General features: G+C 41.7%; 1 long non-coding RNA gene across 1 annotated transcript; it reads right to left on the reverse strand.

Annotated features, from left to right (window-relative positions):
• Nucleotides 1-8,566: 8,566 nt before the first annotated feature.
• LOC309687856 lies at nucleotides 8,567-10,170 on the reverse strand. Its single transcript, XR_014270877.1, has 2 exons — nucleotides 9,666-10,170; nucleotides 8,567-8,831 (listed from the first exon to the last, which is right to left on the reverse strand). It is a non-coding gene; the product is annotated as an uncharacterized lncRNA (long non-coding RNA).
• Between the last annotated feature and the right edge of the window lie 5,649 nt (nucleotides 10,171-15,819).

The following is a 15,819-nucleotide window of genomic DNA, read 5'->3' on the forward strand; positions in this document are numbered from 1 at the left end:
GTCATCCTTTCATTCTAACACCTGACCACATCAGTACAGATATCCTGCAGGATTCTTTTTTCCATTGAGACATGATGTGTTTCCAAAGTGTTGCTTTATATTTTTAAACACTGTGTATATATTTATTCCATTTAAAAAATAGTGAGAGAGCAAATGAAACCAACCAAGAAGAAAACCAGTGGAACAAAAAACAAAAGGTCCACCAGTAAACCATTAAAAAGCCTTCGTGTTTTACACATCCCAGTAAAACTCAAAAAAGGGTCCACACACCTTCAGTTTACACAAATATATTCCTGCCATGCAAAGTTTGACATCAGTTTGTCTAATAGATGGTTTTAGACTAAATGATACTGTAGCTTTTTGGTGAGTGAAGCTCGTTAATTTTGTCCTCCTGGATATAAAACGAGGAGAAACAGCTTCGGTTGAGTGGAACTATTTTGACACAGTTTTCTCGAATCACTCTCGGAGGTTTCCAGAATATCTGAATCCTTCTGTCAAACACAGCAAAGCAGCATTCCTTTGGCCCGGCCTGAGTGTATTTATATGCACACATGAGAACACTATGTGCCAGTATTATGTGTATGAGGAGCTAGAAATAAAATACAGAGGATCCTAATCCTCTGTTCCAAGGAGGTTGACTTCAGCCCTCTTAGCCTCACACTCTGCAGCCTGTGCACCTGCTCACGATCACCTCATCACCTGTCATTTTATCAACTGGCTCCACATTCAGTCTTCACCAGATTGTCATCGAACCCAGAGTTGTAATCTGGCTCCTCAATGACTGTCTTATTTCTTTGTGTGGTCCCTAATATGACTTCCTTGTAGGGCTGTGCAATATGACCAAAATCTCATATCCCAATATAAGAATTCTATCGTCCGATAACGATATAAATCACAAAAATGTAATATTTTCTGTAAAGTCTGTGAATCTCGGGCAGCTCGACTTGTGTGAAGTGTTTCCAGCTGCGCGTCATGTAGCTGGAGTCGAGGGTTTTAACCGATGCATGAAACGATACATTTTTAGACATAAGTTGTAACGGCCGCCGTTTTCTTTGTATTTATTACACGGCGTGCTGCGGGGAAAAGCCTGTTCTAACGTTTGAGTCTAAGGTTTATTTTTTAGCTCCTGGCGGCTCTTTTTTACTTCTCATCCGTAAATAATCTGCATCTTTCACGTGATTCAGTTTATTTTGAAAAGTCTCAACAGGATCTTGAGCTTTATTGTGAAAGGTTTATGTGGAACATAAACAAGCGGACACGCGATGGTGTTACCGTCGTTTTTGCTAACGACAACGCATAAAAACAGGCGCTTGTCTGTCCGTAGTGTGGTTATATTAAATATAAGAGAAAGAGAGAACTTTAAGAAATGAATATAACCACTACAGTGACCATCAGAACCATGAAAAAATATTGTCGTAAACAGTTTATTTTGCGACACCACGAAACAAACGATAGCGTAAAATGAAACGATAGATGTTTTTATATCGTCATCCGATATATATTGTTATATCGAACAGCCCTACGTCCTTGTGTTATTTCTCATTCCTGAAATAAACCCAGATTCACTTGAGCTGCTCTACTTTCCCCAAAGAAACCCATCTAAATACCCTCTGTCCAGATCCACCTCCCTGCTCCTTTTCCAGCCGAGTGGATTCCTGCCCAAGCCCTGAACAGTGCCTTTCACCTGCAGTTTGTTCCCCCTCAGGTCCAACTACTCAACAGTAAGCGATTGAGTATATTTACAGTGTAACTGTAACTGCGTGTAAAACTTGAAGATAGAGACAAAATGCTGTTAATCTGACTGTTATTCTGCAATTCATGTAAACAATAACGTGTGCACAGCGTCCAGGACCACCACCTGTCTTTTTTTTTGCTCTGCCCTTTTCTTGGTTGCTGTTATGAACAAACAAACAGATTATTACAGGGTCTCTTTCCAAGAGACGAAAAGCAATATAAGTGATAAATATTACCATTCTGTAGAATATTCTTATATTCCACTTTTACTTGTTCCCATGTTCTAGTGGGTCCTGTTGTGGCTCTAATGTGAAAGGGGATATAATATAATGTAATATAATATTGGATAATATAGTGTAATATAATAAATCTATAAATAAATAACAAAGTGACTGAATAGTGGTATTGTCATGCGCTTTGGGTGCCTTGAAAAGCGCTATATAAACCCACTCCATTATTATTATTATTATTAAATTACCTACGAGTTTGATTTGTCAGCAACTTTCTGCCAGCCCCTCTCTCCTTGCTTTTGCAGCCTTTGCAGTGTTCCCTTGCGTTTTAATTAAACTCTGAAACTCCTGAAATCCCTCAATCAAGAGTTCTTGCTCTGCTGCCGGAAAATACCGAGCACGCCCCTTCGACATTTTCGCCGACCAATCAGCGGGTTGCCGATCAATGTTTCTACTATCGATGCGTAGCCCCTTTTACGACACCCAGTGATGTCACATTACTGCGTCCAGCTGTACTAATCGTCAACAACAGGTGTGTTCGGGGAACCGGATTAGCGAGCTCACGGTTAGCGCGATGGTTTGGTCTTGGATGTGTCATTTGATCTTGGATGTAGTGAGCGACGTACGAAGAACGGGCCCCTGGTGTTTATTCAAACACATCAAAACAAACACAAGTGTTCATTTCCAAGTATAGGATTATTTGCAATCGCCATAATGACTATATGGGTTACTTGGTCTGCAGTGAACATGCTTCCTCTGCCCCAGCATCTGGTCATCTAGCAATTCTGTAAAGTAACAATTTCAGTATTTCTACATCAATGGTATTGGTGTGTTTCTCATTGGCATATGGCAGTGCTACAAATCTTTGTGCGAAGTGACTGTACTCACCGATTCTCATTTCAAGATGTCCTTATGGTGCTTGCTACAGTGTAGCGGCTCGAGTTAGGCTGGACCCGTTGGCCAGCTACCCTCAGGGTCATTCCACGGTTGATTACATGGTCCACTATTGTAGCTCTGATGTCATCAGCAATTCTATTTCTTACTCTTCCTACCCTTCCTCTCCCCCCTCCTCATCTTCCTCTCCCCCCTCCTCGTCTTCCTCTTGCTCCTCCTTGTCCTTGTCGTCCTCTTCATCCTACTTCTTCACCTCCACGTCCTCTTCCTCGGCCTCCTCTACTTCTCACTCTTTCTGCTCCCTCCATTGTACTCCGCACACACAGCTTACCTGTATTATAGTGCTTAGGCTGATTGCAAAGTGAACTAATTATCTAAAAAAGTTTTCACATGTGAAAGTGTGCCAGACAGTTGGCAAATTAGTGTTAATGATAGCCATACATGTGTATACTTTTGCTAGGAGTGTGTTGGAAATTTGGTAATTGAGTGTTGTGCAGTGAATTGTGCCTACAGTTTTGCAAAGTGTGTGTTACAAACTTGCAAACTGAGTGCAAAGCAGTTTTTGTGCTTTTAGTTTTGCAAACTCAGTGAGTGGTTTTGCTATAAGTCTGAATAGTTTTAGAGATTGTGCTACAGGAATCACAGTTAGGGTTTAAGCATTCAGAAAAAACTAAACAGAAGAAGTCGGGTATTTTTGCACAGGCAGACTTTTCTCTGCGTTCTGGCCTTTGTCCACGTAAACTGAGTTTTGAATCACTGAAAACTGAGATTTTTTGAAACTCCTGCCGCGGTGAAGATTTCCAAAAACTCAAACTAAGATTTAGTCTCGCAAAGGTGTGAGCTGTGCGCTACGTTATCGTTTACATGAGAGGAATTTCTACAACGATACAAACAAAATACTGTTGCTGTTAATCTGACTATCTGCAGTTTTAATACACTTATATGTACACACAGTTTCTGCGTTTGCGTGTGTACGTGTGTGTACGTGTGTGTACGTGTGTGTGCGTGTGTGTGTACGTGTGTGGTTCAGTTATGTTTATTTGTGCCGAGTTAACTTTGGAGTTTTTGAGTTTTTTTTATTTATGTAAATATTTTTGGTCAGTGATTCTAAATAAATCACCTGCTGCAGTGGACAGCATCGTCTCCTGCCTGCTTCACCCACCTTGGCCAAGCTATCTCGTGTGTATTTAAAGCTACAGTGGGGCAAAAAAGTATTTAGTCAGCCACCGATTGTGCAAGTTCCCCCACCTAAAATGATGACAGAGGTCAGTAATTTGCACCAGAGGTACACTTCAACTGTGAGAGACAGAATGTGAAAAAAAAATCCATGAATCCACATGGTAGGATTTGTAAAGAACTTATTCGTAAATCAGGGTGGAAAATAAGTATTTGGTCAATAACAAAAATACAACTCAATACTTTGTAACATAACCTTTGTTGGCAATAACAGAGGTCAAACGTTTACTATAGGTCTTTACCAGGTTTGCACACACAGTAGCTGGTATTTTGGCCCATTCCTCCATGCAGATCTTCTCGAGAGCAGTGATGTTTTGGGGCTGTCGCCGAGCAACACGGACTTTCAACTCCCGCCACAGATTTTCTATGGGGTTGAGGTCTGGAGACTGGCTAGGCCACTCCAGGACTTTCAAATGCTTCTTACGGAGACACTCCTTTGTTGCCCGGGCGGTGTGTTTTGGATCATTGTCATGTTGGAAGACCCAGCCTCGTTTCATCTTCAAAGTTCTCACTGATGGAAGGAGGTTTTGGCTCAAAATCTCACGATACATGGCCCCATTCATTCTGTCCTTAACACGGATCAGTCGTCCTGTCCCCTTGGCAGAAAAACAGCCCCATAGCATGATGTTTCCACCCCCATGCTTCACAGTAGGTATGGTGTTCTTGGGATGCAACTCAGTATTCTTCGTCCTCCACACACGACGAGTTGAGTTTATACCAAAAAGTTCTACTTTGGTTTCATCTGACCACATGACATTCTCCCAATCCTCTGCTGTATCATCCATGTGCTCTCTGGCAAACTTCAGACGGGCCTGGACATGCACTGGCTTCAGCAGCGGAACACGTCTGGCACTGCGGGATTTGATTCCCTGCCGTTGTAGTGTGTTACTGATGGTGACCTTTGTTACTTTGGTCCCAGCTCTCTGCAGGTCATTCACCAGGTCCCCCCGTGTGGTTCTGGGATCTTTGCTCACCGTTCTCATGATCATTTTGACCCCACGGGATGAGATCTTGCGTGGAGCCCCAGATCGAGGGAGATTATCAGTGGTCTTGTATGTCTTCCATTTTCTGATGATTGCTCCCACAGTTGATTTTTTCACACCAAGCTGCTTGCCTATTGTAGATTCACTCTTCCCAGTCTGGTGCAGGTCTACAATACTTTTCCTGGTGTCCTTCGAAAGCTCTTTGGTCTTGGCCATGGCGGAGTTTGGAGTCTGACTGTTTGAGGCTGTGGACAGGTGTCTTTTATACAGATGATGAGTTCAAACAGGTGCCATTCATACAGGTAACGAGTGGGGGACAGAAAAGCTTCTTACAGAAGACGTTACAGGTCTGTGAGAGCCAGAGATTTTCCTTGTTTGAGGTGACCAAATACTTATTTTCCACCCTGATTTACCAATAAATTCTTTACAAATCCTACCATGTGAATTCATGGATTTTTTTTTCACATTCTGTCTCTCACAGTTGAAGTGTACCTCTGGTGCAAATTACTGACCTCTGTCATCATTTTAAGTGGGGGAACTTGCACAATCGGTGGCTGACTAAATACTTTTTTGCCCCACTGTATTTGATAAGGTGTAGGTAGCTATCTTGTTTGGTTATTAAAATATAGCATTATTTAATACCAGACACTTCAAATGTTACTCACATGTGAGAAGCATCTCCACCAGTTTCCAGTGTGATGAATTTACAGAGTGTACCGTTTTAACTCGAGCATCAAAATCAAGCAGCGTAAAATGGATTTAAGCAACAATGTATCAATAAAAATCTAAAATGTGATTCTTTTTCCTACAAAAGAATAAACAAAAGGTTGCTGTTTGCGTCCATCTGCAGACACAGATCCCTTTGTTGCATCAGAAACACAATCCAGCACCAAAGAAATTAACACGCGGAGCTGAAAGCAGAACAAAGGCAGGGACAGCGGGGCGTCTAATTTAGACCAAAACAAAAAGTTTACACAGAGGTAAGGAACGTTTTCAAGTTCATGACTTTGCAAAGTAATTTCTCATGAAAGCCACAGAGCAGCAGTTCCCAGTTTGAGACAGGCGGTCTGAATCTGGAACGATTCAGCCCAGCAGCCACATTAGAGTGAAAATGACCTTTCATACAAAGAGCTGCATTTTTACAGCCCAGCCAAAGCTCACAAACAGCTCACAGAGAAAATAAAATTTTCAAAACGTATCAACAATCACCCCAATCTTTCCGCCGATGCACAAACACATCAGTTTTTATTCTGAGGAAATTATAAACAGGTTTGTTTCTCTGGAAGATGTCCTTGCTTATGATTAAGAGAAACACTGAAGTGTAATTCGGGAAAAGAAAAGGAAAAGATTTCCATATTTGGGAAATTTCTAAAGGCCTTTAGACACAGGTCCTGAAGGAGTTCAGAGAACAATGTGGTGCCTATAAATAAAAGTCTGGCCATAATCAAGTTTGATTTCCTTGCAATAAAATCTCAGCATGTGGAGAAACAATGTACTGTGTGGATCTCAGAGCCTGATATGAACGCGATGGACGCGAATAAAATGCCCCAAACGCCCCTAATTTGACGCGTGTACATTCGCGTCTCAACGCGTGTCCAAGAAAAATCCATCGCGCGTCAAAATTTTGACGCGCGTGAACCGGAAATGTGGGAGGAATGTGGGAGGGAGTTGTGCCAGACCGGTATCTTTGCAAGATGGCAGCTATCGAGCTAGCGCTTGAAGAGAGAGTCTCCCTTCTCTATGTACTGTGGAGAGCAGAGCAGCAGCGTAAAAGACGTCCTCGCCGTACCTGGGTCCATCAGGTCCTCCAGAGGCATGAGCAGTTTGGTGAGTTTCACCACTTGCTCCAGGAGCTGCGCCTGGATGACGGCCGATTCCAGCGCTATCACCGTCGGCCAGTTTGAGGACCTGCTTTCCCTCGTCGGTCCCAGCATCGCCCGCCTAGACACCAACTACAGACGCTCAATCCCACCTGCAGAGCGCCTGTCCGTCTGCCTGAGGTTAGTAAAACTATTTAATACGGTAGTCCTTTATTGATATCTGTGCTAATATGCTAATCCATCCAGTTATACACTGCTAACATGGATGTGCTATGCTAACAGTGAATGCTGTCGGTGTTTACTGAAAGCAAACTGTGGTACAGAGACGACTCTTTATAATATTTCTAGTGATACTCAGAAGGTTTCATCAAGCCCCGATTTAATTCGATTTATGCTGTTATCAGTGTTTGAATGATAGCATGGCTGTGGTGTCACATCAATGTATGCGCTCGGTGTTTGCTGATATCAAACTGTAGCATTAGGACCACTGAGTTAACCTTTGTAGTGATACTCACTCCTTTTTATTTAGACCTGGTTTAATTCTGGGATAGTTGAATATTTGTATATAATCCCTGCAGCTGTCAGACTCTATAGCAGGGGTCACAGCCTTTATTAAAACAGAGTTAGATAAAACTGTGAACAGTTTGGTTCATCTTTAGTTACATGGTTCTATCTTGATAAGCTGTCTTATCACAGATTAATTTTTCAAAAATATTAATGATTTAAGCAAGGAAAGGGCTACATGTCAACATACAACTCTTTATTTCTATTAATGTCTCACTTCATTCCTACCTGATTGACATGTTTAGGAATTATGAGTGATTGGCTCACTGTAGTTGTGAAAGTTGCTACCAATCAAATTATGATATGTTAAAGTTAAAACAAAACACAACTGTTTTAGATATTATCTAATATACATTTTGTAATTATCCTTATAATTACAAAATGTTTTATGTAAGATTTAAGTTTTGTGATTTATATCTGACATCACAAAAGTATTTTGGAATTTGAATAATGTATTTTGTAACTGCAGTACACATAATACTGATTTTGAACAATTTTGTCCAGGTTCCTTGTCACCGGGGACTCCTTCAGGACCATCGCGTTCAGTTTCAGAGTCGGTGTGTCCACGGTGAGCCAGATCACCCCCCAGTCCATCTGGGACTGTCTAGTGGACGACTTCATGGCTGTGCCTTCACCTGGAGACTGGCGGTCCATCACAGAGGGATTCCAAGAGCGCTGGAACTTTCCTCTGTGCTGTGCAGCTCTGGATGGGAAGCACGTCCAGACAAAGGCACCCCATATATCATATAGGAGACACACACATTGATATACACTAAATATTCATTTCATTTCTTTTTTGTGGTGCCCAAATTGATGCACCTGCTTGATTTTGTTTAAACAATTATTGCACACTTTCTGTAAATCCAGTAAACTTCTTTTCACTTCTCAAATATCACTGTGTGTGTCTCCTGTATGATATTTAACTGACATTTTTTATTGTAACAACCAACGATTTATACAGGAAAATAATGTCTATTAACAAGGTTGCCCAAACTTCTGCATCCCACTGTATCAGTATATTTTGTCATTAGTATAATATGAAATAAATTCTACATGTGTCAAGTTGTGTGCCAACATTTGCTGTGTAGTAGAACTGAGACATTAGTCATTATAAACATTTATTTGAAATAATATTAAAAGTCTCAAACAGAAAAACATTAAACATAAATATATAAAATATAAGAATTTACAGAGAGACAGGAATAAAAAGGACCAGCTGCTCTCCAGAGCAGGAACAAGGCTGAGGAGGAAATGCTCCATTGGAGACTGGTGTGGCCTCTTCAGGGACTCCAGGATGGCCAGCTCCACCGCCGATGGACCGTCCTGGGACCCGTCCCTCATCTGCCTCGGAGCCGTCCTCCTCTGTGGGCCTGTAAAACAGCACAAAACACAAAGAAATGAGAAGGCTGCTACTAGATTTTAATTTCAACATTGAAAAAAAAAAAAACAATAACAGGATATAATCAGATTGGTTGTAGATATTTAGTAAAGGTGATCACAAGGGAATCCCACCGACTAAAAAGGTATCAGTGCTTGCTGTACATATCTGTGGGTGCAGCAGCAGGAGCTCAGGGACTGGGTATGCTCTGCTGCAGAATCAGTTGGTTCTATCAATACAGTATTAAATGTTAACAGGTTGGATATAATAATCGTAGAGTAGACAGTGGTCCCTCATTTATTGCAGGGGTTCTCAGAATAACTAGCCCCTGGTCACAGTTCTCACAATTGATTCTCAAAGTGCAAACCTTTGTAGATTGCAAAACGTAAAAGTATTATTATGCCGCGGTTTGTCTTCATCTGCCCGCCACTTTCGTGCGCCTTTTTCCCTCATGGTGCAGGTGTCTATTTCCGAATGAGGCTCATAGTTATGGGTGTTTTTGTGCTGTTTTTTCTATTGGACGCGATGGTTATCAAAACCAAACGTGATAAATTTGGCAAGCGCAGGAGATTTGTCAATCAGGCTGCAGAATGCAATGCTGTACTGTGCAATAAAAAATCAGCGAAAAAGCAAAGCAGTGACGGATGAACAGCGGGACCACTGTGTGCTGTTTATTAATAAACAATAAAATATATTCCTAAATGACAACATGCATAAAAGCAGAACGGTATTTGTACGTCAGTGGGAAAATAGCGGTGGCTTGCTAGCTTTTGTGCGGCTTCCCCGGGTCAGTGAAAACTTTCAAAAGAGAAATGAATGAACTTACCAGGTTGCCCGATCTCTTCACATATCTTCCTCCAAGCTCGGTCCTTTTTATTCCTGTCTCGGTACTGAAAGCAGCTGGTGTTGTACAGCTCCGAGTTGTTTGCTACCGCATTGATTAGCCTTCCCCTCCATTGAAGTATGAAAGGCTTTGGCTGGATCTGCCCCTTTGACCTAGGTAACAGCCACGTCACCAGGCTCCTGATTGGTTGTCGCGGCGCGATTTGACGCTGGAGTTCAGATTTTTCCAACTCGAGCGGTAGACGCGAAACGCGCGTATGCACAAAATGCAACACAAAAACTCACGCGCGTGGTTTTATTCGCGAGTCAAACGCGCCAGACGCGCTACACTGACGCGCGTTTCACGCGTTTTGGCGTTTTCGCGACGCAAATCTGCTTCCGAATTTTCGCGGGACCCGCAATCGCGCGTCATCGCGCCTTTCCATTGACTTTACATGTAAACCTGACGCTCTATTCGCGTCCATCGCGTTCGGTGTGAACACACCGTTAGAGCTCCACTGGTGTCCAAAAACCATCACAAAGCCATCTGTGGGACATGTTCCATTATAACCCACACACACACTGTGTATCTGACACAGATCCACACACACCATCCGACTGCAACAATCAGATCACCACATGTGGATTAATTCACAGGTTACTAAAGTCAGCGCAGACATTTCAGATGGGCTGGACACAACATAAGGAACGCTGTGATGTGGGCTCATGTCTACATCACTGGGAACATGAAGGACCACTGTTGAAAAATGTTTGGTTTCTATTATTTTTTTAGCCTTTATTAATTATTATTGTATGGAAAAGATATGTCAGAAGCAAGATTTAGGAAAATCAGTGCAGGTACTGAACGTGCAGTTGACTCGTAGACATCCAAGATCTCAATGAATGAGTCCATCGAGGCTTATGGTCATGGTGTCCCCATGACCATAAGGTTGAGGGTTCGAATATGCTGAATATTCTGCTTCACTGAGTCAATGGGTTAAATGCAGAGACGAATTTCCCCATGGGGATCAACAAAGTTATTAATGTTAATTATTATGTTAACAATTTTTTCCCCACGTCTAGTTTAAGTTGTCAGTTTAGTTCTTTGCAATCAGGCTTGCAGCACTGTAGCCTCCATTTCTGCTTTTTTGTACAGGAGAATCACCGTGACGACCACTTTAAATTGTCTTTGGGCTGCTTTTCATATTTGCTTTGTGTTCATATGTAAACACGTATGTTTGTCCTCATTAGAATACGGATTGGTGTTGGTGTGCAGGATGCTAGCCTCAGATTTATATTGTTAAATGGCAATTATGTGACAATGTGTTTCAGAAATGTTACAAGTAGAATAACTAATTACTTCCTCTGATGAGTAATTAAGTAATGAACTGGAATATTTTAAAGTAACAAGTAATGCGTAATAGATTACTTTTTTTGAGTAATGACCCCAACACTGGTTCTAGATAAGCTAACCTTTATTAGTCTGACATGTAGAAAATTTGTTTTGTTACACCAAAAAGTGGACAGTACAAAGTTACAGATGAAAAATGAGAAAAACACTGGAATAGGATATAACTGAGAATAAGATGCTGTACACAGCTGTACACAGCTGTACACAACAGAACAGGAGGGCTGTCGACCAGGCCTGTGTAACTGAAACCGTAACCAAACATTTTTCAGTGCTTGGGTCACCGTGAGCACTTGGATGTAGTCACGCTGTGGGTTTAAAAAAACAATAATCTTGAAGACGTGCTGCCATTAACTTTCTAATAAAGAACTGAAGGATCACCTGTGTCCAAAAATCCAAGAGAAAAAGCACCTCGGCGGTGTCGTTTAGTCAGGATGTGCTTGGACCACCAACAGAGTTTGTGCATCTCCTCACAGGTGAACCAGCTTGTTCAAAAATCCTGGGAAAAACAAAAAGACCACTTCTTTGAATGCCTGCACAGCCTGCTGTGATGCATCATTCGCTGGAACTACTGAGATAAAAGAAATTCATGGGGAAACAACTGTTGGATGGGAATTCTGCAGGTCTTTTCCATGTCAGTAATTCTCAGAGCTGCCTCAGAGAAATGTCTTCACCCAGCAGAACAGGTTCAAACAGAACTGCAGCTGTTTTTAGGACGATAATCTGTGACATAATAGTTTTATAAATAATACCAAGGAATACATTTCTTCTCCTTCCAGCAGTGCTGGATGTGATTTCATGTTTAGTTTGTGACATGCAGCTGTGCTTGATTCATGATCGTCAAAACTCAAAGCCTCGAGGCTACATTTATTACACTAATAAAAGTGTTCGATAAACAGCGAACAGGACGGTTTCTCTTCATTTTGCACTTTGACAGGACCATGTGTCCGTCTGTCAGCATAGCAATGGAGAAATAATCAAACAAACCACTGAAAATTAAACCAAACTTTTCTAGATTATGATTTTATTTAAATGTATTTCCAATTAATGTGTGCATTAACAGACTGTGCTTAGACTGTTCCTCCCCTATGCAAGGACACCTGGGTTGGCTGGAAGACTGTTTACTTAGCCTGGCAGGGCGAAGGACACTGTCTCAGCTGAACTCTGAACACACACACACACACTGATACTGATAAGAATCAAAGTGCTGCCAAGGTCCAAAGTCCAGACCTCAGCCCGACTGGGATGCTGTGGTGGAACCTGTGCACCTAAATAGCTTCACGGTGATGTGACTTGCACAGAAAACCATCACTGCAGGTTACTGCTGAGGATCCTGTAGAAAACTCTATATGTTCTATACTCATTACATGCATTTTAATCCTGACGATCACGGCTCATAATTGATGAAAATTAAAATCAAATACCTAACTGACTATTCTAACAGTACAGAGATACCATATATCTCTCAGTCTACTTCAGTACACACTCAGTACTCCTCCCACAGCTACATGTGGACTTTCTACCTGTTAAAAGGGAACAATAGTAACACACATGAACACAAATCAATACATAGATGAAAAATCACATCCAGAGGTATTAGAGCATTTCACAAACTGCTGTGAGATGTTGCTGCCTGACACGAGCCTGCACGCTTGCTGGGAGATGACGGTGGTGCTGACTCACTGGCTGTGGCTAATCTGTTAGTGGGTGTCGTGTGTTTGTGGGCTAGCTTGCATCACTGGAAGCAGAAAAGAAGGCTGCTCGTTTCCCTGAAACGACTCTTTTTGTAAACTTTTTTAAACATATGTGTGTGGCTCATGCAGAAAGAAATCCTGTGACCCTGCAGAGGCTGTGTGTGCCAGTTGTGTTCTCTAGAAAAAATGTGTGAATGAGGAAGCATCAGAGATGTGGTAGGTAATTTACATAGATAAAGTTTTAACTGTAATTTTATGTCCAGTCACCCCACACACCACTCATTTTAGCTGCCACAGTTAGTTTAACTGCTCAGTGTAATAGTCATCTGACAGAAAGAGAATTTCCAACATAGTCATTTTTCTATTTGTCTACACAGTACAGGGTCAAGTTTTATTTATATAGCACCAAATCACAAGAGCCATCACCTCAAGGCGCTTTATGCTGTGAGGTAAACACCCTACAATAATACATCAAACGCCTAACAATGAGACAAACTCTATGAGCAGCACTTTGGTGACAGTGGGAAGGAAAAACTCCCTTTTAACAGGAAGAAACCTCCAGCAGAACCAGGCTCAGGGAGCGGCGGGGCCATCTGCTGCGACTGGTTCAGGATGATGGGAGGAAGACAGGATAAAGACATGCTGTGGAAGAGAGACAGAGATAATAATAACTAATAATTAAATGCAGAGAGGTCTATTAACACATAGTGAGTGAAGAAGAAACACCCAGTGCATCATGGGAATCCCCCGGCAGCCTACACCTGTTGCAGCATAACTGAGGGAGGATTCAGGGTCACCTGGTCCAGCTCGAACTATATGCTTCAGGAAAAAGGAAAGTTTAAAGTAATAGATATAGAAGCTTACAGTAAATTTTAAAACACATGATTGAATATAAAGTTCTACATACACAAGTTAGAATGTTCACAAGTCAGTGTTTCCCCCTCAAGACGGGCAGCGTGTTTCCATATGAAACTCCTCCCATATTTGCAGACACGTCTGTAACCACTGCTTTGGTTATGCTATCCACCAGCCAACAGGTGAAACTCACAAATCCACTCTTTCCACCAGTACGTAGCTGATGAACAGCTGCAGAGTTAAAGGACTTTGACATTGGATGACTCTTTTTGATACAAAGAACTGCCGCTTTTTACGCATGAAGCATGTCGAAGTTGGTCGGTTTGATCAGTAAGACCTGCAGGATTTCGATGGTGACCCTGATATCCAGAACAAAGACGTATCACTGCTGTCACAATGTGAGGTCCACACCCAAATTAGCAAAGGCCAAAGACAAACATGAGCCTAAAATCCAGAATTGGATGTAAACACAAACCCCAGCAGTAGCATACAAAGACACACGGGGGATGCTGAAGCACACAGTGTTTCTTCAGTGTTTAACTGCCAACAAGGCAAAAACACAAGTCTGCTCTCATGTGATCAAACCAAGATAAACCTGAGTGCATGTAAAGAAATAAACCCTTTAAACTGTGTTTGGATCCTGCTTCAGGAACGCTGTATTAATCGCATCAGTCATGACAACAGGAAACGAGACAGAAGAGGAAGTGGAACTAAATGCAAGCATAAGACAAATACCTATTAAAATAAAAGAGGAAATGAATAACAGCATAGCTGAGGCACAGAAACATGAATGGAGGGGAGCCCAGAGACAGCCGGAAACATTGACAAATACTGGACAAACTTAAAACACAGTAACACAATCCAGACACCTGAACTACATCCAGGAGACAAAGTTGTGCCAGTGTAGCTGAAATAGAAAATGAGTGCAGGGAACTGGCACAGAACGCATGGATCACAGTTTTCTGGCTCAGCCGTTTGTCCTGTTACAGATTTATTTTGTGAAAATTGGAGGTTTACAAGACTTTAAATAGAATTTGTGGTGGATGTGCATGTGTGGGGCTTAAAAAAGCTTAACAAAGGTTTAACAAAGCAAAGAAAGCTATGATTTCAAGGCTTGATGCAAAATTTTCTGTACGTTTTTGTCCTTGACGGGTTAAACCACAATAAATAGAAATAGCGTACACGTGGTGTGTGTGTAGTTGTCTGCCTCTTATAACTCCAGTGATTTTCCTACAGTTTGAAATCTCGTGTGATCTTGTGAATTCCATGAGTCCAGCAGCTAACCGCTCTTGTATCACGGCATCTCAACAAGAACAAATTAAGTTGTTGAATTTCTGACAGCTCCTACATGATTTATTTAAGTTCACCTTAGAAACATGAAATTATTTTGTTCAAATTACAAGTTAGACTTTTGTAAATGTAACAACCATCCAATTTCCTTTTATTGGTATACTGAAAAAAGTAGAGGCGGCCGCCCTAACCCATCTGGCTTGGTATGTGCATTGAACCCACTGTCTGACGTGAATAAACTATCTTCTTGTCTGCAGGCAAAGCAATCGACTGCATCTCTTGAGGGAGACTTGTTACTCTCATCGCAGCCTCTTTGTTCTTTTCCCAGTCTGACGGTAAGAATGTAACGCGGTTTCATTCTGTCAGAGCCAAAGTGAAACTTCAGCCCCTGAAACAGTAACACCCCCCCCCCCCCCCCCCCGACATTTTTTCATATCTAAACTTGTGTTTATTGCAAACAAAACTAAGAGCAATGACTTGGAAAACATTTGCCCCTTAATAAATTAAATCCACATCTAAAAATTGCGTGATTAATTTCCTCTGCTTATCTTTGTCTAACAATAACGTTTGTTGGATGAGCTGAAATATCTGTGATAATATGTTAAAAACAACAAATGCTTTCTCTCAGCGCTGTGCGTGTTGCAGTAGTGTGGTGTCTGTTTTTCCACGGTATGAGATACAAAGCAGATCTGTTCCCCTGAGGACTCACTAGGTCTTTTGTCAGGTATCATTGAGTGAAAATTTTCTTCAATTAATTTGGAATAATAAACAACGGCTCTGAATACACATGAAAGCTTCGTGAAAACACCAGGAGTGCCAAGATAAGCACACAGGTTGGGCAACAAACCCAAATAGGAACTGCATGACAACACAGTCGCTGATGCTGCCATATGTCAGCCTGCAGGCACAAA

Source organism: Aulonocara stuartgranti, assembly GCF_965226115.1.
Source record: "Aulonocara stuartgranti genome assembly, chromosome: 14".
In the NCBI taxonomy this organism is placed as follows: Eukaryota; Metazoa; Chordata; class Actinopteri; order Cichliformes; family Cichlidae; genus Aulonocara; species Aulonocara stuartgranti.